Source organism: Podarcis bocagei, assembly GCF_964188305.1.
Source record: "Podarcis bocagei genome assembly, chromosome: 6".
NCBI lineage: Eukaryota > Metazoa > Chordata > Lepidosauria > Squamata > Lacertidae > Podarcis > Podarcis bocagei.
The window spans coordinates 40,552,803-40,576,798 of NC_138130.1; the positions used below are offsets into that span (position 1 = coordinate 40,552,803).

General features: G+C 42.9%; 2 long non-coding RNA genes across 3 annotated transcripts in view; one reads left to right on the top strand and one right to left on the bottom strand.

The window, feature by feature from the left end:
• Window positions 1-23,996, bottom strand: part of LOC308589256 — a 62,677-nt gene that overhangs the window by 4,848 nt on the left and 33,833 nt on the right. The window contains exons 8-12 of one of the 2 annotated variants that reach the window (XR_014009180.1): window positions 19,129-19,286; window positions 18,546-18,769; window positions 16,875-17,024; window positions 16,038-16,147; window positions 1,653-1,826 (exon numbers count right to left, since the gene is read on the bottom strand). This is a non-coding gene — a long non-coding RNA (uncharacterized lncRNA). Of the gene's footprint in view, window positions 1-1,652; window positions 1,827-16,037; window positions 16,148-16,874; window positions 17,030-18,545; window positions 18,770-19,128; window positions 19,287-23,996 lie in introns of those variants that run through there. The other variant, XR_014009181.1, reaches the window with a different exon arrangement.
• LOC308589259 lies at window positions 19,282-23,938 on the top strand. The gene is made up of 3 exons (XR_014009185.1): window positions 19,282-19,417; window positions 21,870-22,050; window positions 23,393-23,938. It is a non-coding gene; the product is annotated as an uncharacterized lncRNA (long non-coding RNA).

The following is a 23,996-nucleotide window of genomic DNA, read 5'->3' on the forward strand; positions in this document are numbered from 1 at the left end:
CCATCAGGAACCCACAGGGAGCTCAAATTGGTTTGCATCGACGGGGCTTCCCTTACCAGTGGTTGATCCTTACAGGACTCCCTGTGTGACGGGCAGGAGGTCAGATATAGTCCAGTCAATTCCAATGCCTAAGCCAATACCGCTCACATTCTGTAACCAATAAAGTTGTGCCCCAAATTTGCCCAATAACATTAACCTAATATCTGTGTCCTTGTGTCTTATTCATCAACGAGAGGGTGGTCTCGGGGTCTCGACACGCAAACAGCTGATTTCCATCCCAAAAATAAACTAGCTAGTAGTAACCGCAGCAATCATCCTGTGAACCACATCCAGTCATTCATCTCCAAATAGCAAGTTCACTGTTGATCATTCAGTGTCTACAACATCATGATCACTTTGCAAACACCCACATTTTATGCCCTCTCCAGCTCGATAGATTGCAGTTTGCACATTCAGCTGAATATTGCTTAACTGTATGCTTTTAACAGGCCACTCCAATGGAAACCGCTCCTGCTCCACTCGTGTTCTCAAAATAACAAGAGATTCAATGCATTTCTTTTCCTCCATCTTTTAAGGAGACTATTCTGCCCCAAACTACTAATAGCAGCAGTAGCATTGATGCTCAATTTTTTATTATTATTTCACTAATAACTTTGTTAAGTCCTAACTATTAGCAGTTTGGATGCAAAAGTATATTCAAGAAAGCAGTGTGCAGTAAATCAAACTTAAGATCTTGGAAATGGCCCCTAAAATTCAATGAAATATTTAGTAGGTATGTGAAATTCCCTTGCATTCCATTGTACAGAAATGGGTGTGAATTTGATTTTACTGTTCCACAGTTTCTGTACCCAATAGCCAGATCCTGTGTTTCTGATTTAAATCAATCAGCACAGCCAGCTTTTATCAAGCAGGATTAAGTTTTCAAGTGTTTCTGCTTTTGCAGACATCAGGTAAAGCCTTCTGAAATATTTTTTACTGTGGATGTTTAAAGGATTGTACAGCTTGACTGACAAAGGATATGAAAAAGAAGGTAATTATCTCAGGAGCATACTGGACTGTATCTCCTTTGCTATTCTTGTTCGACAAGGTGCTAGCTGTGGATCAGATGCAATGCTCGCTCTCGGAATTTGCAGGAAAGGCTAAATACGTAGCAGAAACTTTAGAATTTCCCCCTGCCTGCAAATAGTGAAAGCTAAACTTGGGAGACCTTTGCACAAAGCTGTTAAATGCTTTTTTGTGGCCTTAAATGCAGATGTGAGAGGTCTCTGGTGCTCAGCCTGACATTTGGATCTCCTACCTTCAGATATTCAAGAGAAGGTACTTTTGACAATATGACATTCAACAGCAGCCCACCCAACTCATTTTAGCATGGTTTTCTGAGCTCCTTTTTCTTAGAAGCCAGAGAAAGAGGCCCCAGAACAAAGTGTGGGGTCAGTCTGCAAAAATCAGTTGCCCTGACTTGCTTTAGCAAAAGCACAATTGGATACAACTCAAAGAGATTTAAAGTATGCTGATTTTGCATTAGTCATTTGTGCTTTTATGCAGGTTCACAATCTCCATGTGCTTTTCCTTATACGATGGATTAAAAATGAGACAAAACAAGCAAAAATTGCTTTTTTTATTATTTGGCTAATACAGCAGTATTTTGTCACTTGCCTGCAGTCTCAATCAGGGTGAATCATTCCTGTGATGCTGGAAAATTATGGAATGCAGTGTGACAGGTTTCAATTCTCCAATGATATTTGAGTGCCCTGGTGCTGGTTGCAAGGCTTTCATTTTTTATGGAAAGGGAGCGCTCGTTTTGCAAAGAGAAACGTTCCAAGTGTCTGTAGAGAGAAAGGAAGAGACAGGCTTTTGCTGTTTATAATGCCTAAAGGACCAAATACGCAAGAAACGACACACAATTAAACAAACCCTGCTTTAATGTTTCATGACATATTTTATTATGAAAGAACCCAACAAAACTTTTCAACTTGAGTTACATTGAAGTTCTCAAGCAATGCAACAGACACAATTCATTTTTCGAATTGTGATTTCCACAGAGGATTCTGGATGTGGCCGACAAGGCAGGGCTTGAATTATAGGGGCAGGGAAGCCCCCTTAGCTTTTACAACAGTCCCCTTTTACCTACTATTTTTAAAATGCTACGATTTGACTGTGGATTGGCCCTCCTAACTTCCCCCGTAATTTTGATAGGGGAAGGCAGGTTTGTTGCATTTGTTTCAAACACATTGGACTTTTATTTTTAAAGATGCAATTATACACTAGTTCACAGCTGTGCTGACTTGCCTGTGAAAATGCAAGCACAGCGATACCCATAGAGTTTCATGCAAAACAAAAGGGAACAATTAAAAGTCAAGAATTAGCATCTGGTAATTTTATTTAAAGTTCCAAAGATGGCAATTTGACCAGGGCCCGAATGCTCGCCATCAGCTCATTGGGCACACAGAAACACACCCTGCCTCCTAAAGCTTTGAAGGATCATGGAAATAGTTTTGTAATGTGGAGGAATTTTGGATGAGAGAAACAGGCATGGCTTGTTAGTTTTAAGTAGCTGAGATATGCGAAGTGAAGTTACTTAGCACTAGTGCAAACTGTCAGGGGCTTGTTGTTAGAAGCATTCCTGACAGAGATGGAAGAAACAACAACTCAGAAATCAGAGCAAATTGAAGTCACAAGATGTAGCACATAGCACTAGTAGGCATGGGCAATGGAAGGGATGAGACAGGGATACGAAAGAATGTTATTACTGTGAGGTGATCTCTTACAAGACTTTACTTGCAATTACAGATAGTTTAGAGGTCCTAGGGGCCAGTAGTTTTTTGTTGTTATTTGAAGAGGCCAGGCACCCTCAGTGTTCAGAGGGCTTCCCCCACCTCCCCAGTCTCTGCTGACCTTCATTCTGAGGAAACTGAACTCTGAGCCCCATAACAAGCCCACCTCAGATTGTAGGGAAGCTCAGAGTTTCAGTTGCCTTCTCAGACACACTCCCAGCCTAAGTCTGTGCTCAGCTGCATGCTGAAGCCTTGTGCGCCACTGATTTGCATCCAGATGCATAATCTCGTTAAGACATTCAAAACCCTCTAGTACATTTCCCAAACAAAATCAGAGGAAGATGTGCATCATTAGGAAACAGTTTGCATAATATGTAAATTATGCAACACAGATCTACACTAACCCTATTCATATGCAAGTAAGAGTACAGTATGGGGCAGGGGAGACAATTCTATTCTGGTGCCAAGCCTGCCTCACCTCTGCTCATACCAGCCTAGCAACCTGGCACTCCTCTGCACATTAGAACTGACATATCAGCTATGCCTACGAGCACAAAGTCCAATGTGCATAGGCCAAATCATATGCAATCTTGACCTGGCGTAATTGGGGGGAAAGGACTGCAGGCTATTGAACCTCCTGTTTCCACAGCACATCGTGCAAACCATTTCCTTGAACGTATGTATAGCTAGAAAGAATAATTGAATAGGAGCATAAGAATCTGCCTTATATTGAGTCAGACCATTGGACCACTGAGCGCAGTATCGTTTGCAGTGGCCGCCAGCAGCCCTCCAGGATTGCAGGCAGAATTCTCTCCCAGCCAACAACTGAACCTGGAATCTTCTGCATGTGTGACCCTTCCCCGTCCTTTCTAGACAAACAAGTTTTGGTTTTTAAGTCCTTAATTTTAAAAACAAGAGCATTTTATTTTTCTGCTGCCTGCATTTAAATACTTTAAGACTAAGATTTTGGAAATGGTACCCAAACCTTCGTCCAATATATGACAGAGAAGAGGTTTGCTGTGAGACAGAGCTGGCCCTACCATTAGGCAGAGGTAGGCAACTGCCTCAGGCAGCTGATTTGGGGTATCATGAAAGGGGAGCATATTGTTAGCTATGAAATTTACTGTTGCTGTATTTTTACAGTCAGGAAGGGATTGCACAAATCCTCGATTGTGAAATTTTCTGTCTCAGCCACCTTGGATACAAAACGGCATGACACTTGGGGAAGATTGAAGATCATTTGCTGCTGCACCTCAGGTAGTAACATGTCTTGGACCCACCCTGCTGTACATACATATTCACATCATATTGCTTAATGCTTAAAAGTAGTAAGGCTTCAAAGCTTTAATCAAGTGCTGTTTGAATGAAGGCCAAATTTTGAATGTACAAATAAAGCCACTGGACCCACATTTGTACATATTACGTTAACAATGTAAGCCATCTCCTTCCTTAGCAATCTGGAAGCATTTTGAAAAGAACAAGTGCCCGAGAATATATATTTGTTTTGTTCCCAACAAGGAAGACTAAAGTACTGCTTCTCAAACAGGAACTTTTCATGAGATAAGAAAAGTTATTTATACAAGTACATTATTTCTAGTGATGGCTGCTTCCCTGTTCCATCAGACTCAAGAGCCCATTGGACTTGAATGATTGAGATTCAATCATTCGGCAAAGTAGCAAGTTTGAAAATGACTGTCACTTTTCACTCTGTCTCTATTATAGCGCTCGCCTATTCCTGTTATCAACGTATCCAAAGCGAGTTATTAAAGTCTCTTTTCACTAGGAATTACCAGGGCTTCTGCCTGTTTATTAAACTGAACTCTCTAATCCCTCAGTCACTGAACATTTAGTCATAATTTGTTCTCACTTTGAGAGCTGCAGTACAATGTGATGTACTGTGGAATGAGAAAAGTAATCTTTTTTCGCCAGCTGCTATCCTTCTGTTTTCCCTCTTTGAATTTATGGATTGAGCTGTTTCCTACCAAATACCAAGGTAGATCAGGTCTACCTTGGTGCAGGTTTAATCTGTAGGGGCTCTTTGATTGACTGCTAATCTTCAGACAAAGCTAGTCCTGGCCCTGTGCTTACATATAAGCTCAAATTTCAAGGGCAGTTGAAAAAAGAAGAGTCACTGCCACACTAGATATTTATGTAATGATGTCCTTTAAAAATCCTAGTAAATGGCAGTTCTATAGTGTTGTAAGTCCAGAGTCTCTTGAGCAAAACAATTCTTTATAATTACAGTGGTACCCCGCAAAACGAACGCCTCGCGAGACGAAAAACTCGCAAAACGAAAGGTTTTTTCGTTTTCGAGTTGCCTCGCAAGACGAATTTCCCTATGGGCTTGCTTCGCAAAACGAAGCTTGCCCCGGGGACAGCGGGTCTTCTCTTTTGAAGCAAGGGGCGGCCGGGAGATCGCTTCTCCCCACCGCCCCTTGCTTCAAAAGAGGTCCGGGGGCACCTGCCCCAGCCGCCGGGCTTCGTAGCGCTGCTGCGAAGCCGGGCGGGGGGGTGGGAACACCTTCTGAAGGCGGGCGGGGGGCGAAAGTCTTTGTCCCCCCCTGCCTGCCTTCCCAGGGGCTTTTAAATCGCCCCGGACAGTGGAGAAGTCCTCCGCTGTCCGGGGCGATTTTAAAATGCTGCCCGCCAGCATTCTAAGATCACCCGGACAGCGGAGAAGTCCTCCGCTGTCCCAGGGTTTTTTAAAATGCTGGGGGTGAGAAGAAAAGCCCTCCCCCCCCCCAGCCTTCAGAAGAGGTCCGGGGACAGACTGTCCCCGGACCTGGTCTGAAGGCGGTTTCCCTAGGAACGCATTAATTGATTTTCAATGCATTCCTATGGGAAACCGTGCATCGCAAGACGAAAAAACCGCAAGACGAAGAGACTTGCGGAACGAATTAATTTCGTCTTGCGAGGCACCACTGTATTTCAACCCTTTGCAAATCAAATATTGAAAGAAAAAAAGAAAAAATTGCCAGAGACAAACTGGCTCCTCTAAAGAGGCAACATGTGCTAAAAACCAAAACCTCTTCTGATAGCGAAACAAGACATTATACAGAAGTTCTTATGTGCAGAGGGCCCAACTTGGAAGTGGGGTTTCCACAAATTAAATGTAAATTCACCTACAGAGCACCTATATTTTTAGCCAACTCTCTAGTTCTAGTGACTACGGCTATAATTGTGTATTTATTTATTTAAAATGTACCCTACTTCTCCCCTCCACAAAACAACCAACTGCAATCCAAACAAATGATCAGTCTAAAGACAGCAGCCAAAACAACAACACGCAAATTGCAGGTCTCAAAATCAACACCTCAAGCAGTAACAGACTCAAAAGCTTATTTAAACATGAATCTTTTCAATTAACAGTGTTTAATTAAAGAGAGGGCGATAACCTAATCTCTTGAGAGAGAGTTTTCCACTTTTGGGGCAACACCACAGAAAAAGCCCTAGTGCACATTAATCGAATGAGATAGTCTCCTATGTATGCATAGGAGTGCAAGGTTTGTGAACATTTTTGTAATGCCACCCAAAAACAACTTTTGCAGCTAAAATTTTACACATCCCCAAAATTCAACATGGCACTAGTCCCACCCCCAAACTGGTAAATTTTCTGTTCTCTCCTGGAAGTTAGTCCCCCTGAATTCAGTAGGCCTACTTACTTCTGTGTAGACATGTATACTATTGGAGGGCATGTATAGCTCTGTGACTGGGTCAAATATTATATAAGAACAGGCAAGTCCAGTGCCCTGGACAAATCAGTGGCTAAAGAAACAACAGGTTTGGAAAATATAAAATAGTACAGATATGCTTTTCATCCTTTCCCTTCCCCGTTTCGTTTTCTAAAATGTCCTTTTAAAATAAGTGTTCTTTCATTTAATCATACTCTGCTTGATGAAACAGCTCATTGAATCACAAGTGCCATCATAGTATATGTGCAGGCTGCTTTATAAATATAATTATTGTTATTTATTATTCATAATCACAGCGCATGATTATGCCACTTGAATAGAGAGAGTATATCTGTGTATGTGCGTTTTTAATTTTATTTTTCTATTTAAGATTTCATTTCCACGGGAGCTGTCATATTACTGGGTCAGTTTCTTGCTACCTAACCACGTGTGGCTTAGTTCAAGTTTATTAACAATAATCCCTGATTAGGTTGCCCCTAATCGTCTTATATTCAGAGATTTGTCTGTAACACAAACACATAACTGTTTATTTTGAGATTGTGGAAATCTAGGGCTACCTTGCTTGATCAAAAGCAGAATTCTGAGCTGCTTCTCATTGTGGTAAGTACAATCTTTATAAAAAAAATACCAAGGAGCAATAGCTTATTAAAATATAGTATATCTATTGTTTACTGTGTCTGTATTTATTTTGTCCTTCCCAAAGAGTATATCTGTATTATTTGGTTGTTTTGTGCATTGTTAGTTTTCCATATTCCCTCAGAAAAGCCACACTGGTGCAATTATGCCAGAGGCTGACGAGAGCCAAAGTATATGGAAGGGACAAGCATAACAAAGGCGTATTACAAATTTTGATCAAAGACCTGCCTGGTCATTACTTTCAGAAAGCTTTTCTTCAGCTAGTCAGAGCAAAGGCAAGTATCACTGCTGCTTCAGGTGTGGTTTAAAAGTGACATGCTAAGGCAGGGATGGGGAACCTTTTTTCTTTTTAAGATAGAAGACCTTCCCAGCAACCCCACTTGCCAGTGATGGGCAGGGCCAGAGACAGGGTGGAGAAATGAAGGTCAAGTTTAGCTATCCTCCGTCTAAGCAAGCAAGCAAGCAAGAATTCAAACATGCATTCCAGCCAGGTCAAAACACTCGAGGATGCTGCAAGCCAATGTCAATGTGGCTTGTGAAGAGCAGGTGTGAACGAAGGCATCGTGACACCTGAGGTGGGGCGTTGCTACATAGGGCGCATGTGCGGTGTTATGTATAAGGCATGCGCTGTACGTAGCGACGACGCCCATGCGCTGTACATAGCGGTTTGGCGGCGGCACTCAGTGCCAGAATCCCACTGCCGTCCATACAGTGCTCAAGTGGCGCTGGTGGCAAACTGCTATGTACAACGCATGTGTGGCATTGTTATGTGCGACGCATGCATGCGATGCTGCACATGCACTGTACATAGTGGTTTGCCACCGGCACCGGGATCCTCTGCTCACAGCTGCAGCCACGAACGGAGGATCCTCCACATGTGGCTGTAGTGGCGCGATGGCTGCTCCCGCCGCCATGCCCGGGCCGGTGCGGCAGGGCAAGCACCCCGCGGGGTGCCGCCTTGTCACCCTCCCAGATGTGGAACCCGAGGCGCACTGCCCCACCCCCAGCCCCCGTTGTGACGCCACTGGTGAAGAGGGCTGTGTGGCTGGGGAGGAGATGTAGCCTGGAAAAAGTCCCTAAGGGCCATACAAAGAGATATTGAGGGCCACATCAGGCCTCACAGCCTGTGATTCCCTTCCCGTTGAAAAGTGGCACTGGTTAATCAATGGCTGCCCTGTTCTTCCTCTTTCAGGCAGGAGGGAGCCTTAGCTCAGCAGGAGAGTACATGTTTTGCATGCTCTTCTAGAGAAAGGATCTCTAAGGGAAAGACAGGGACGCGAGTGGTGCTGTGGGTTAAACCACAGAGCCTAGGACTTGCTGATCAGAAGGTCGGCGGTTCGAATTCCCGCAACAGGGTGAGCTCCCGTTGCTTGGTCCCGCTCCTGCCAACCTAGCAATTCAAAAGCACGTCAAAGTGCAAGTAGATAAATAGGTACCGCTCCAGCGGGAAGGTAAACGGCGTTTCCATGCACTGCTCTGGTTCACCAGAAGCGGCTTAGTCATACTGACCACATGGCCCAGCAGTGGCGTAGCGTGGGGGGTGCAGGGAGGGCCGGCAGCACCGGGCGCAACATCTGGGAGTTAGGGTTAGGGGGAGCAAATCCATGGGTTAGGGGGCACAAATCCACTGGTTAGGGGGCGCAAATTACTTGCCTTGCCCCGGGTGCTGACAACCCACGCTACGCCACTGTGGCCCAGAAGTTGTACACCGGCTCCCCGGGCCAATAAAGCGAGATGAGCACCACAACCCCAGAGTCGGCCACGACTGGACCTAATGGTCAGGTGCCCGTTTATCTTTAACTAAGGGAAAGATGCATGCCTGAGACCTTGGGGTACTGCTGTCAGTAAAGGCATTTAATCATTTGGGTGTTGTTTTTAAAGTGAGCATAAGGCTATGATCAAGCCGTTAAACAGGCTTAAAACAATGGAGCAAGGAATCTGCTCATTGGGGGCAGAATCTCTCCCTTCTACATCGCCAGAAAACATATGTGACAGTCCAACACCTATACTCTTTCATCCAAACAGTTTTCCCACCCACCCCTTTTCTTGTAGTAAATTCTCCCAAAGAAGTGGGTCTCTCAGCAGTGCTCTTTTCAGCTGAGCACCTAGACTAAATTCTCTCTAAAGATCTTAAAGATTTCCCAAACCCTTCTCAGAAGTGGTAGGGTTAAGGATTTTGGAGGCTTTAATTAGCTTCATTCCAGAGTTTATATATTTCTGGAGATTACTCTGAGGCGGCTAAACCTCCAGTTCAGCCGTTCCTAAGTACCTTGGGCTAATCTTCCACCAGAAGTGCTCATTGTTTGCCCCAAATTCCAGGAGCTTTATGGGAAATAAGTTAGTACATTCAAATCAAATCAGTGCACTAATGATTTCCTGTGAAACATGCCTACCTACAAACAGCATTCAATAAGAATCTTTCGTTGCTCTGTTGTATACACAGCCCGATCCTTTACATATTAACTCACAACTGAGGTCTCCTTGTCTAACTGTTTACCTCATGCTTTTACAAATTTGAATGCCTTTGAAATGTTACAAATAAGTTGCAGTTGAGGGCCAACCTGAATAAAACATTGTAGGACAGGCAAGCCCCACCTCAAATTATTGCTCACATGACGCGACACATGCACACCATTTGAATGACAATGCCCATCAACTTTTTGGGGGGTGGGGGAACTGCCCCCCTCAAATATTTCAAGGAGGGGACCTCAGCCCCTAGCCCCTAGGAGTTGGCTCCTACGGCCATGTGATAAAACTCAGGTATCTCTTTTTCCCTTTTTTGCTGTACAATTTTGGTGCGGCACTATGTAAACAACTTGACTGACATTCTGAGACTGGAAGGAAAGACCTAATAGGATGCCTAATAGGCCATTCAGCATCCTTTTCCTCCCCTCCCTGCTTCCCCAAATACTTGTGAATTCTTTTTCATGCAAAGCTTCCAGAGCACTTTACAGACTTGGCAGCAGGCATTTATAGAATGACCTCGCCACAAGGGATGGTGTGTGTTTTTTCTCCCTCTCCTCCTTGGTTAGCAGTTAGTTTATGCCCTTAGGAATGAGACTTCATGCTCACTCCAAGATTTTAAAACACACTTACATAATCACAGCACTTCTTGTTAACTATTTAAGCATTCCACCCAGCCCTGTGACAAGACTATGCTGGTGTGTATATATAGGATGTCCTCCTAACTTCCCATTCCTTAATATTTGCTCTGGGCTGATCCAAGATGCAAACCCCAGAATGCTCGTTTTATCGCCTGCTCCACCCTCCTGCTTATCTCCACTTCACATGGGTCAATAAAACAAGGTGTCACATCTGCAACATACTTTTAAAGCACTCTTATACCAGTCATGACTTCCACCAAAAGAATCCTAGGAACTGTAGTTTGTTAATGGTGCTGAGAATTCTTAGGAGGTTATTCACAGAGCTCCCTGGTCAGCGGTGGAAAATCTCAACATAGCCACACCTCTGTTCAGGTAAACACCATTTGCAAAGCATGAGTTTCTAGACACTAACTTGCTCCTTGTTCATGTTTAGACTTAATGCACAAAATAAGGAAGGTACTGGGTACAGGAGAGGCAAGTTAACCCTGTAGAGCCAGACATGTTGGGGGCAAGATATTGGAAGTCTAAGGGGAATCCTTGGGCCCTGGAATATCATATTGCCAATACTCACAGCTCGCAGGTTCCTAATTGAAGAACAAGACAGCAGTCAATATCTAACCTCCTTCTGCCTGCTTGCTTCCAAAATCTCACTGATTGCCTAAGAAAGTGGTTCAAGCAAACCTCCTAGCCAGATTTCAGAGCTGTCTTTAGCTGACATGACTCGACCTCAGACTTCGTGTCGGCTGTCCTATGGTATCAGATGACATTCTGCTTTTTGTTTTGATTCTACCTCTCTTGTCCCTAAAGAGATGTCTTCTTTCCGCTCCCTTTGTACCAGCAAGTGTCTGATAGTCACTTCTGACATTGTCAGGTTGATTTATCTTAACTGGACCAGAAGAATTTTCTGCAACACTTCCCTGTAGGATGTCTCATTGTGCCCTGTAACGATAACTTTCTGCATCCTTTTTCGTTGGGACCTCAACAGGGTTGGAAGATGGAAATGCCTTCCTAACCCACTGCAGCTTCCCATGTACTGAGACCCTGGCTGCGTGTTACCTCATCACATGGAACTGTTCTGAAGAAGAGCAAGACTCTGACTGTTGAGAATTATGTAGATTCTTCAAGGAGAAAGTTGGAAGGGATTGTAGACCCATTGATCACCTTTCTCCAGTATTCATGCTTCTCGTAGCTCCACTGACCACCTTTCTCTGCTGTTGACACATAACTCTCTCTCAGTTAGTGGCTATTTTTTCCCAAGGAGTTGGAAAGAGCAACCACAATCAGCTGCCAATGAAAGAAAAGGTAAACAAGAGATGGAACAGATAGCTGTGCAATCCCCTCCAGCTTCCTCTGGCTGTCTTTGAGGGAGCCATTAGAATTCTCAGTAGTCAAGTCTGGTCTATACAAGCAACAAAAGGCCTTTCAAAGAAAGGGGCAGTGAGACTGCACCCAGGGCCCCATTCCACAGTTATGTGACATTGGCCCCCATCTTGATGTGGCATGGCTTCCCCTGGGGGTATGCAAAAAGGACCCTGTCATGTGTATCCTGGAACTGTGAAGTGACTAAGGTCATACCCTTACTGAGGTCATGTCCCTATTTTCTCCAAGGAAAAGTGGGACATCCTAAGGAAAAGTGGGACATTTCATGATTAAATCAGAAAAATATTGTAAGTGGGGGTTGGGGAGAGAGAGAGAGAGACATCTCAAACTGTTACATATTGTACCCAAAGGGTCCCCCCCCCCTTATTCACTTTTTGGCAGGTGCCCCACATTTGATTCCCAGTAAAATACAACAGAACAATTTTTAATGTGTATTTTTAAAGCATTCAAAGAAATGGCAACAAGCACAATATCATGGGGAGCCAGACTTGAGTATTCAAAAATGACAAACACACACATGAAATGAATAGACTTGGGAGCTTGTGTCTGCCTACAGAGTTGTACTTGATCATAGATAAAATGCAAGCTCCCAAGACTTGAACGCCTGTAGACGTGTGAGTGGCTGCCACAGCGGCATTTAGCGTTCGGAAACCTTAAACTGCAGTTTGACAGAGAGCAGCAAACTGCCAAGTATGAACTTGCTCATGCACCTAATGGGGCATTTGAATGCCACCTGCGCCCACCTCACTCCTGCCAAAGTAATAATTCCAGACATATGATATAAACTATAATGCTTCCATCCCCAGTTCTGTTTACTGTGTTTCACAGAATTCAAGCGGCTGCTATAGGTATATCTTTATCCTGGCAGCATCCTACTTTCCCATTGAATTTGACAAGTTAGCATCTCTATACTCGAGACTCAAACATTACAATTCTCTTAGGTGTTATCTGGGAGATGGCCCAATCTGAAACAGCTACTGACCAACTGCAGAGGTGCTATTTAAGAGGGCCAAAAGATATGGAGCTAGAAAAAACGGCCTCTCCTTTTTTGCAAGTTAGGCACAATCCTACGCATGTTGACTCAGTACGCAAATCCTACTGTGTACTGTACTGTGAGGCTTGCTCCTACATAAGTGTGACTAGAATCAAATCTTGAATCCTGAATATATCTCAAAGCAGGCATTTCACCCATGTGAAATGATCCCCCTACTGATTCCAAAATTGGCATCTCCGATCAGCAGTACTTGACCAAGCAACAGTTAGGGAATAAACCCCAAATCTAGATCTGGCCCTCCATCTACTTTGGCACTCCTGGTCCTAATAATGTCATACCGTCAACAGCTCATTCACCTGCATGCTTTCAGCAGATTACATCGGCCAAAAATGTATGCATCTTCCACAATAAACAGCTGCCTCCTACTTGTTCCACTGTATTCCTGTTTTGTATTCTAGCTGCTCATACCTCAGGCAGGCAACGCGTCATACTTATTTACTCATGTCTGCACTCCAGTTATTTGCCATTGTCCATTCTCACGTTGGGAAGATAGAAACATCCACCCTGTGGAACCCAAACCAATCACTACTATGTAGAGTTTCGTATGGAAAACTAGTCGGCAGGTACTAAATCACATCAGTCCTTGCGTGCACATTCATGCACCTTTTCTTTGGATCTGGATGATGGTTAGGCTACAGGTTACAACAGCAGCTAGGGCTGAAGGCCCAGCCAGCATTACTTCTGCTGCAATGGTGCTGTCAGTACAAGACTTCCAGGCAGAAGTCCATGGCTCCCCTCTGCAGAAAGAGCAGGAAGCCCTCCCCTCCCAATATAGTACAGCTGGCTTGCCACAATCGGGAGTGAAGTAATACACCTAAGAGCACTTCCCTGCAACACACACAAATAGCACCAGAGTCCAGAGTCTAAAATTATCTACATTGCACCACTGCTCTCTTTCCTGCAGTTTAAATCCCCCATGAATCAGGCACACACAAAGCACTTTTTAACCCTTTCCTGCTAAGCACAAACAACAAATTCTTCCCTGATTCTGCCTGGGTCCTTGTATACAAGAGTAAGCAGCCAAAATGCATAAAAGGAAACTTCTGCCAACAGTGTTGCTACTCTTGGGAAGACAGGCTTAAGAATCCTTTGCCTGTAGGCCAAAGTTTATGTTACATTAAAAGCACTTCCAACGTTATTTTCAGAGCAATAAGGAAAACGTATTTTCCGTATGTGCCATGTCAGGTTGGATTTACACCATCTTTGGAACTGGTACGAATGTATAATGGATGTGAAGTGTCAATTATTTTTCTGCCATGATTTTGGTTTGTTACTTTTTATGGAAAGGGGATCTTCGTCAACAAGATGTGTTCCACTTTACCAGTTGTGCACTAAAGACACATGCCAGCTGGATGATAGCACTGAAAAGCGGTTGTTTCCGCATGACAACCGATTAGATCCAATGCCCATTCAACTGTGTCAAGTTCCATCCCATCCTTTTTCAACACAGCGGTCTCAGTCCAGCAAAACTCCTCATATGACAGCAAGAGGTTACGTTTATTTATTTCATAAAAATTATACACTGGTTGATTGTTTGTTTGGGGCGGGGACTCAAAGCGGATTTTAAATACAGTGGTACCTTGGTTGTTGAACACCTTGGTTGTCAAAAAAATCGGCTCCCGAACGCCACAAACCCAGAAGTGAGTGTTCTGGTTTGCGAACATCCTTTGAAAGCCGAACAACCAACGTGGTTTACACGGCTTCCGATTGGCTGCAGGAAGCTCCTGCAGCCAATCAGAAGCCTTGGTTTTTGAACCGTTCCAGGAGTCAAACGAACTCTCAGAGCAGATTAAATTCGAGAACCAAGGAACCACTGTCCGTGTACATGGGGTAGGGGGTTCCATCCATTATCATTAGTTCTTTTCACACCAATTTGCCACAAACAAGTATTCAGAAGAATTTGACATTTCACTTGGCACTAGTGGAGATAGGAGATGACAACTTGTGTTTTCAATTCTGAGGGGCTTTAGAAACCTATGGGGACGGACGGAATTGAAAGGGGCACAGGAAGTGTGCACAGATTCTACTGATATAAATGAGTTCGTTTACAACAGCCTTCCTCAATCAGGTGCACTCCAGATGTTTTGGACAACTTTCATCAGCATGGCCAATAGCAAGTGATAATGGGAGTTGTAGTCCTGCATCTAAAAGGCACCAGGTTAGGAAAAGCTGGTCTACCTACCAGACATGATTCTTTGATCCCTTGTATAGGAAAGGGAAATCTGGCTCAGGAAATAAGTATAATATTTTGTGTTAATTAGCTGTGGAGGGTGAATGGTAGTGAATAAGCAAAACAAATAAAATACCACAGAAATGCATTTGGTAGGGTTACCATTCAAACAGTGAAAATCTGGACAGAAAAGTTGTTGCGGTATTCCGGATATGTCTGGGAAATTCCAGCCGTATGGTAACCCTACATTTGGATTGTGATGATCTTCCCCACCAAGAGATTTTCAAAGATTAAGTTCAAAATAAACATTTTATGTAATTCAGAAGACACATGCCAGTATTACATACCGTATTTTTTCAACCTAAAAGGAGCTTACAGAAAGTAATTTGTCTGTCCTTTTTTCTCTCTCCCTTTAATTAGCAATATAATTATTTTGAATAGTTAATTCTCAAGGAGGATGTACTGAATTGTGAGCAAACCTAAGTGAATGTTTACTAGATAACATGCATTAAACAAGCCATGAACAATAGCACAAAAACATTATGGAATTCTGCAGCGTGGCGTAATGCAGCTGTCCAAAAATAAAAATAAAAGACTCAAAATTACTTGAAATTTGGAGATGTCACAATTTAGTAGCCACAAAATAGTGAGGGATGTTGTTTTGTTTGTTACTATGTTATAGATTTCTGTGTTTTTATATTGTAAACCACCTGTGATTCTCAGATGAAGGGCAGTACAGTGGTACCTCAGGTTAAGTATTTAATTCGTTCCAGAGGTCTGTTCTTAACCTGAAACTGTTATTAACCTGAAGCACCACTTTAGCTAATGGGGCCTCCTGCTGCCACCACGCTGCTGGAGCACGATTTCTGTTCTCATCCTGAAGCAAAGTTCTTAACCCAAGGTACTATTTGTGAGTCTGTAACATGAAGCATATGTAACCTGAAGCGTATGTAACCTGAAGCGTATGTAACCTGAGGTACCACTGTACAGAAATTTAATTGTTATTACTAATAATAAAGTAAGGTTTTCAGTGGCAATCAGGCAAATGGGTACCACTATGGGCACAATTTAAGTACGCGCCAGCAATATACATACATGATGGTGATCAAAATTTTCTTATTTATACCCTGCCCATCTGGCTGGGTTGCCCCATCCACACTGGGCGACTTCCAACCATATAAAAACATAATGGTAGCAATATTCAGGTATTATATCAGGGTTTCTAACCTTTCGTGGACAGTGGGCACATTTGGAACTTTGATGGCTGCCATGGGAGTGTAGCATAACACAAAATGGTTGCCATGGGAATGTGGGGCAACACAAAATGGCTTCCACACCTAAAGGAGCAGACAAAGAGATAGGACCACAAATTAGTGTGGGCATGTGCAATGGGGGAAAGGTGCCTACATCAGCCAATGCAACACTCAAAAAGAGAAGCTCTGTGTACCTCTTCTTTGTTCAGAACAGAAGAGAGAGTGTCCACTGAATATGCTGGCATCCACTAAAATGTGGGCTTATTTAAGAGAGTGTTTTATGTATGAAAGGGTGAGCCAGTGCAAACAGGAACTGCGCAGGAAGAGCAAAGAATCTTTAACACAGTGTAGATTTTTGAGGGGATATGTAATTAGACATTTCTCAGGCACCACAGGAGATACCAGCAGGCACCCTGGCACCATGCTGGCGGACCCTACATTAAGTTCTCTGTGCTGAAATAAAGCTGCATGGGGGAAAGGGGGGGTGGACGCCACTGCCAATGTCCTCCTCCCCACCAGCTTCACTTCCCGTTGTGTAAAAGAGGCATCTGGAAACATTCAGCATTTCCAATAGGAGCCTGTGTGCTGATGCATTCAACTGAATGTAGCTTGAAGACTCTTTCAGAGTCAAAGGTGAAGCCACCAGTTACAGGGAACCCCCATGCCACCCTCAGTGAGTTTGATTTAACACAGATAACCATGCATAAATATGGCTGTAGAGAATATACTGTATTCAATACAGGAACCATTGACTATCAGATGGGTCAAGCTGAAAGGCAAAGAATGATGCAGTTATAATGTAGCACCAAACCTGAGCATGAAGAAGGGTGAGAAATTAGTCTTGAATGTAGCAGCAGGGGTCCATCTGTTCAATTTCTGACGTATTATTTATCATACTAAAGTAGGTCATTTTTAATCGTGCTTCTCCATTCCTTCTAGCTCACAGGAATATACATCATGCCTTCTCCTTGCCAAGAAAAAGAAGAAAAATCAATAAAGGCTAAATAAAATTTAAATCAGGATGTTCCAGTTTGACACACACAAGGTCTAAGAGTGCTGGTATATTGTCAGTACGAAAGCATTCCTGATAGGCCTGGGCATACAACTCTAAGTGCAACTCTAAGGAGCTCAAGCTGGGATTTTCTGCTTTAGCCATGACCCTGTTGCCCTTTGCTTCTGGCTGAATTTAAAAGCAAACCTACCAGATTTGCACTTTCTGAAACAATATGCAAACTAAAAAAAAACACCGACCATTGTTCACAATTCACACCTCAGAATTTTGCAGTGCAGTTCTATGTTCAAGTAACCTGTACAAAAAGACATATACTAGGATAAGTGCGCATAAAAATGCATATATCAGTGATAAAACATACACATGTGTCTTATATTATGGGAAATTGTTTTGCAAAACATGTTTATTAGGCAAAATTTCCTAGAAAAATGTCTGTATTGGGAGAAATTTGCACTAAATTGGTGATGAATTTCCATGAGCACTTAAAGCAATCTGATGTATCCTATCGCCCCAGGGATGCCCTTTCAGGGGCCACGGGATTGCAATCTAAACTGTTTGTGTTTTGTTTTCTGGTTTATGTAGCCCTGACAAAAATAACCTATGTATTTTATTTTATACACCATGAGCTTTGGAATGATTCCTTCTTGTTGAAATTTGTTTAAACAACATCAACATCTCTGGCAACACTTGCTGCAGATGTATGTAGTCACAACAGCTGAAGATCTGAGAAAACCACATTGTATATTCTAAAGCAGGGGTCAGCAAACTTTTTCAGCAGGGGGCCATTCCACTGTCCCTCAGACCTTGTGGGGGGCCGGACTATATTTTTTTTGGGGGGGGATGAACGAATTCCTATGCCCCACAAATAACCCAGAGACGCGTTTTAAATAAAAGCACACATTCTACTCATGAAAAAACACTCTGATTCCTGGACCATCCACAGGCCGGATTTAGAAGGCGATTGGGCCGGATCTGGCCCCTGGACCTTAGTTTGCCTACCCATGTTCTGATCAATACAAACCAAAACACTACACTTGCAGAGGTTTCCTGTTTTGCTCATCTGAAGGCAAAAGCTCCTTCAACTGCATGTCTGAGCTCATGATGGAGGATGGTGAAGCTATTGCCTTGGTCCAACAAGTGAAACACATGTGTTTACCAGAACTAGAAAGACCTGAGCCAGGAGGCAGAAGCCCCACTAAAATCACCTTCAAAACCACATGTGGATGCACGAGTGGACTGAATCCAGTTCTTTGCCTGAACTGATTATTGATGCTCTTCAAAACCGTTTGATAAGGCCTCATGTTTGCACTCTCATTTTCACCTTTTAGACCCTTGTTCCCACGCCCTGAGAGACACATCCGCAGCACCTGCTTGCGCATGATCTTCCCTCTGCTGTACGGGAGCCACAGTTCATTGCTTATTTACATACACCCCACAGAGATGCTTTCATCAAACCCAAAACACATACACACAACCATGCCTGCTGTTGTGTATCTCCACTTCCACATGCAAAATGAGTGCTATTAGAAACAGGTCTTAAATTCCAAGTCCCTGAGTGGGTCAGCTGCAGTCAAATGCTGGGTTTACATCCAGACGCAGCGGATGTTGTACAGTTCCCCTTTGCTTCTCTTGCCCAAGATGCTCTTGGCAGAAAGATGGGCCTCAGGTGGGCAACCGGGATGAGCACTGATTAGCTGGAAGAGGTAAAGAGATTTATACATCCAATATAATGAAACCTGTAAGATCCTGTATAACTTGCTCATTGCTAATCTCCTTCCAACTGTGCTTTGGCAGGGAACACCAAGCCTACTCCAGCCCAATATGCTGCTCTGTATATTTCTCTGGTAATTAACCTTGACAATTTGAAGTGTACAGCTTCAGCCTGGGTATCATGCTCGTCCCTACCCTCTGCTGCTAAAATAAAATTATATCTTTGCTCATCCATTCATTTTACATGTAGAAAGACAGATGGTTGCTCTGGATTGTTCCGTGCTGCAACAGATGCCGTAATTGAGGGCTGGGAAACTCTGCCAAATTAATTAGATACCCTTACCAATTTGGATGGAAAGGACAGTGCATTACCATTCCGCGCTGTAGAGCTTCTGACACATTGGGGTTATCTTTGTTGAATTTGCAGGTTTCCTTGGGAACTCTTCCCATTGTTCAAGCTGGGACTAGAACCGCTTGCATCACCGAGGGATTTGCCAGGTGCTGAACGGTGAAGACGCAAGAGCAGCAAAACGAAGGAGAAGGGAGAATTGGAGGACAAAAGCAGACGTGTATCCAAGTGTTTATAGAAAAGTCAGTATATCCTCACTCCCATTCATCCATTAAAAAAACAGGTAAGGAAACGGACCACTGTTATTCTAATGAGCAAAATGCCCTTCTCAGTATGATGGACAGGGAGGATGTGAGGAACTGGGTATTACATGGACCCCTAAGTGTGCACACATGTACAGAGGGTTTCTCTGCATGCCTTAAAACGGAAGCAACGCCCAAAGGTGGCTTCAATTCAGATCCTGTTCAGTGCACGGTGCTATGCAAAAAAATAAATAAACTCAGTCGAAGTGGCCTAATGAGCAAGACCGTCATAGAAGAGAGAGAAAGCTGACTTAGAATGGAGCATCAAATTTTATTTTACCCTCAAACCAAGGGGAGAAGAGAAAACAATAAAGAAAAAAACATGGTCTTCTTAAATAAAGAGTCCTGTTGGATCAGATCAATGACTCAACTAGTCCAGCATCCTCTTCTTGAGGTGGCCCAAGCAAACTGCCTCCAACAATGGAAGGACAACCTAGTCATTTTGGTTTGTAGCCATGTGCTAGCTCACCCTGCCATCTCTGAGAAACGTATTACTGCAATGATTTTATCAAAGAAAACCAGTTATTTATTAAAATATTTATATGCTGATGCATCATAAAAATAATAATAATCACAGGGGTTTACAATATAAAACAAAAACCAGACAGTAAAGCCATAAAAGTTAAAAACAAGTTAAAAGCAATAATTAATAAATAAATAAATAAATAAATAAATAAATCAATAAATAAATAAATAAATACATACATCTATAGACAATTGTGGGGATGTACTCTTAATGGCCTGCCTAGGGCTGGCAGAATAGAAAAGTTATTAGCAGGTGTTTAAAAGGTGGCACAGAAGGAGCCAATGTGTATCTATTGGCAGAGTCTTCCACAGCTGATAACATGAAAAGCTTGGTTTATCACTGTTGTCGGTTGACAACACCAATTCAGGGAACCATCAGAAAAAGTGCCGATAATTCATGAAACGAAACAACTTTTTTCAAACAAAGACGCAATTCATGTGAGATTGAGAAAGCATTACAACTTGAACCTGGCTTTAAGCATTGCTGAGTTCAAGCTGCATCGATTCAGAATATGACTAGGCCAAGCTGATTCCATTCCACTTTCTAAGAAACAAATACCCCTCTCTTATTATCACTTATTACTCTCATACGGGACTGCTTTGACACACAGGAGCTGGCAGAAGGGAAATGACACAGCAGTTTGAAGGATAGCTATTGCACTAATGGCAAGACTGGAGAGTTCTCAGCACTGGCATACTTGAACAAGAACTAGTATTAAGGGACAAACTTCACCTATTTCAGGATATGTGTGATTCTTCTTAAAGGCAGCCATGTAGTGAAGGGCCATTTGGATCAGGGCAGGCAATTTACCAGGGCAAAACTTCTCCCTCCCAGTGCTGCTGTGAGCTGCATTCTTTCATAATACATGCTATGGCTCTGATCTCAAACACCATGCTTCAAAAAGGTGTGTTTGCTTTTAGGGAAAGGAGGAGACATCGGGAGATCCAGGCATGGAGCTTAGTAGTTTGAGCCAAAGACAGTTGTACACAGGACCATAATGACATGAAGTAGGATACCCAGAATTTTAAGGGAAGGATCCAGGTTTGATGCCCTATGACAAACATTGGAGAGCTACTGCTAGCCACTGTAAGGAACAGTGGGCCAACTCTGGATGGAGAAGTTTCCTATGCTTAGGCCGTGGCAGGTCTACTTATTACCAGTGCCACTTAACTCAAAACAATACGTGGCAATGTTATGTGTGAAGACTTCCAGATGGGTCCCACCAGTTCTTTTGACTGCTTTCATACCTCTAGCAGCTACTACTAGGAGTGCCTGGTGGAGAATGTCTACATGAAGTGGGTCCAATTTGCTGCATATAAAACCTTCATGGGAACCAGTCACCATACAGAGGTTGTTTCAAGTGGTGCTCAAGAGTCAGAGAACGGTGGCTGATGATGTTTATAGGCACAATATGTGCTTCCGCCAAAGCTTTCTGTTTTCCACAGACTAATGACTTATTGGTCCAAAATGCCTTTAACTATTAGCATCAGATGCATGCTTCTACAACAGAGTATAGTGTCATTTTAATAAATCTCCTCACATAAGAAAGTACATTTTAGGCAAGTTTGGGTCATTTTGTCTCAAGTTCTTTGCAGGGCTTTTTCCCTCCTCATAGAAAGGGACTAGAAAGGGTGCAAGAGAAACTTAATAGCAAGAGACAGCCCTGTCACAAAAATTAGTCACTCTGCAAGGGTGGTTTTCTCCCCATTCTGTCGCCATGCCAGATAGATATAGAAAACAGCATGTAAGAAGAATTCGGTCAAACCTTTGACTGTTGTAACTTTAGGTTAGCTTTATTTCTAATAAGTTTCAGACAGGTTTTTGAAGCCCTCTGTTAAAACTACCCTGTCAAATTTGTGGTGTTTCTTAGAACGGGGAGAAAGAACATAAATGATTGTGTCTTGCAGGAATGTAGGACTGCTCAAGTCGTGGAAAGCATGCCATGGAGAAAGCAACAGAAGGTTTTTGTGTGCACCTAGAAGGAGCCTAAGGTTGTTCACCTCAAGATAGATTTCTGCCTCTGTTTTCTTGTGGTGTAGTCACCCTGATCATGGCCCAGCTGAGGGTGAACACCAGTAACTGGCAAAGGTACATATATTAATACAGTGGTACCTCGGGTTACATACGCTTCAGGTTACATACACTTCAGGTTACAGACTCCGCCAACCCAGAAATAGTACCTCGGGTTAAGAACTTTGCTTCAGGATGAGAACAGAAACCGTGCTCCAGCGGCGCGGCAGCAGCAGGAGGCCCCATTAGCTAAAGTGGTGCTTCAGGTTAAGAACAGGTTCAGGTTAAGAACAGACCTCCAGAACGAATTAAGTTCTTAACCCGAGGTACCACTGTATAGCAGAGAAAAGTTTAAGATTGCTCTGTCAACTAAAAATTACCATTCTAATTTCATTGTTCTCTGGTCATGCCTCTGTGTCAGATATTCAAAGTTTACCAACGTTCCATCACGTTGGGGGGTGGGGTGGAGGAGAGTGAGTGTTTTCTTGTTATTGAGCTTTATTCAAAGCTATACTTAAAAGCCTTTAATACAGACACAACAGAGCTTGCTAATAAACAATTCAACTGAAAGGGAACCAATTTAAAGGAATGAGCATGTGCATTGCTACTGCTTATTCCTCCTCCCCATCACTTATAAATGTTGATATATTTGTGCAGAGGCTTACACTGCCGTGTTTGCAGATCACTCAGCATGCCAGACTATAAATTCATTATGTACACCATTTGCCACAATGATTTTGCAGGGGCAAAAAATTGTTTGCATAAACTTTTCTGGTCCAGGTTATTTCTTTGTGGTCCTGAGCTGTAGTTGCCCATATAAAAGTTGCCAGAGGTTCTGCTCTTGTCCAAACTCACTTCATTTTGCTCTAACATTGAAGATAAACTGTGTAAAACTGTAGATGAAGTTATGTGCTCTACAATGATCATAAAAGCATGAACATTTCTTTGTAGGGTTGTCAGTCTCTACTACCATATGTTTACTGGTCTCATGAGGCAAAAAACAGACAACAGATTCACAATTAGGTGGAAACTTTTCTTAAAATATTTAAAACTGGAGAAGAATAGTTATTACTAACTAAAACAATTACACTCATGAGAAGGGTTGCTACTTGAGGGTCAATTTCCAAATCTATAGTTCCATATGCTCCACATATTCCGTTTGAGATAGAACAGCACTTGGGGAAGCGTTAAATCAGCTGGATAAATTATTGCTGAATTTCACTTGAGTGTACATAGCTTCTGCTTCTCTTTTCTTTGCTTAATTCCTCAGCACTAAAGTGTATTTGTGCTGACATATTTTGCAAAATGAAAATGTAGGATATATTCTCCACAGCCAGGGCCGGATTTATGTATAAGCTAAATAAGTTTGCTTCCTTCCTCCCTCCCTCCCTCCCTCCCTCCCTTCCTCCCTCCCTCATAGCATACATGATGCTGCTTTCATCATCAGCTGGCTCCACAACCATCCACAATTGCTCTGCTTATGATCTGGCCTGGAATCTTATGCTGGAATAATCATATGCCACGTGATCTATGATATCATACATTACAAATACACCACAGTTTGCTATGCCCTTCATTGTAAGGAAACCACACCTGAGGTATGTGCTGCCACCCCTGAAACCTCTCACCACTCAGGGACTGTGGGTGTAGGAATGCTTCTTTGTGGGCATTCTAGGTGTAGTCTAAAACAGCACCTAGCAGAGCTCAATTGGCATGTCCTTTTCCACATTCCAGGTTTAGACTATAACTTAACGCAAATACTGCCACTGGCTACAACATCAGCCAACTTCACATCCTTGCTTTGTTTATCTTCTAGTATGATGAACACTTTTGGATAATGTAAAACCTTGTGCACTATTTTGTAACATTTTGGGTAGCAAATAATAATGGCATTGCTCTAATGTGAATTTTGGAATTTCTTTGGTGGTCGGTTATAGTCATATTAAAACAAACATAAATAATAAAACCAACGACTTGAAAATATTTTCCTGCATATCTGTAGGGCTTCCCCATCCTCTGCTTCC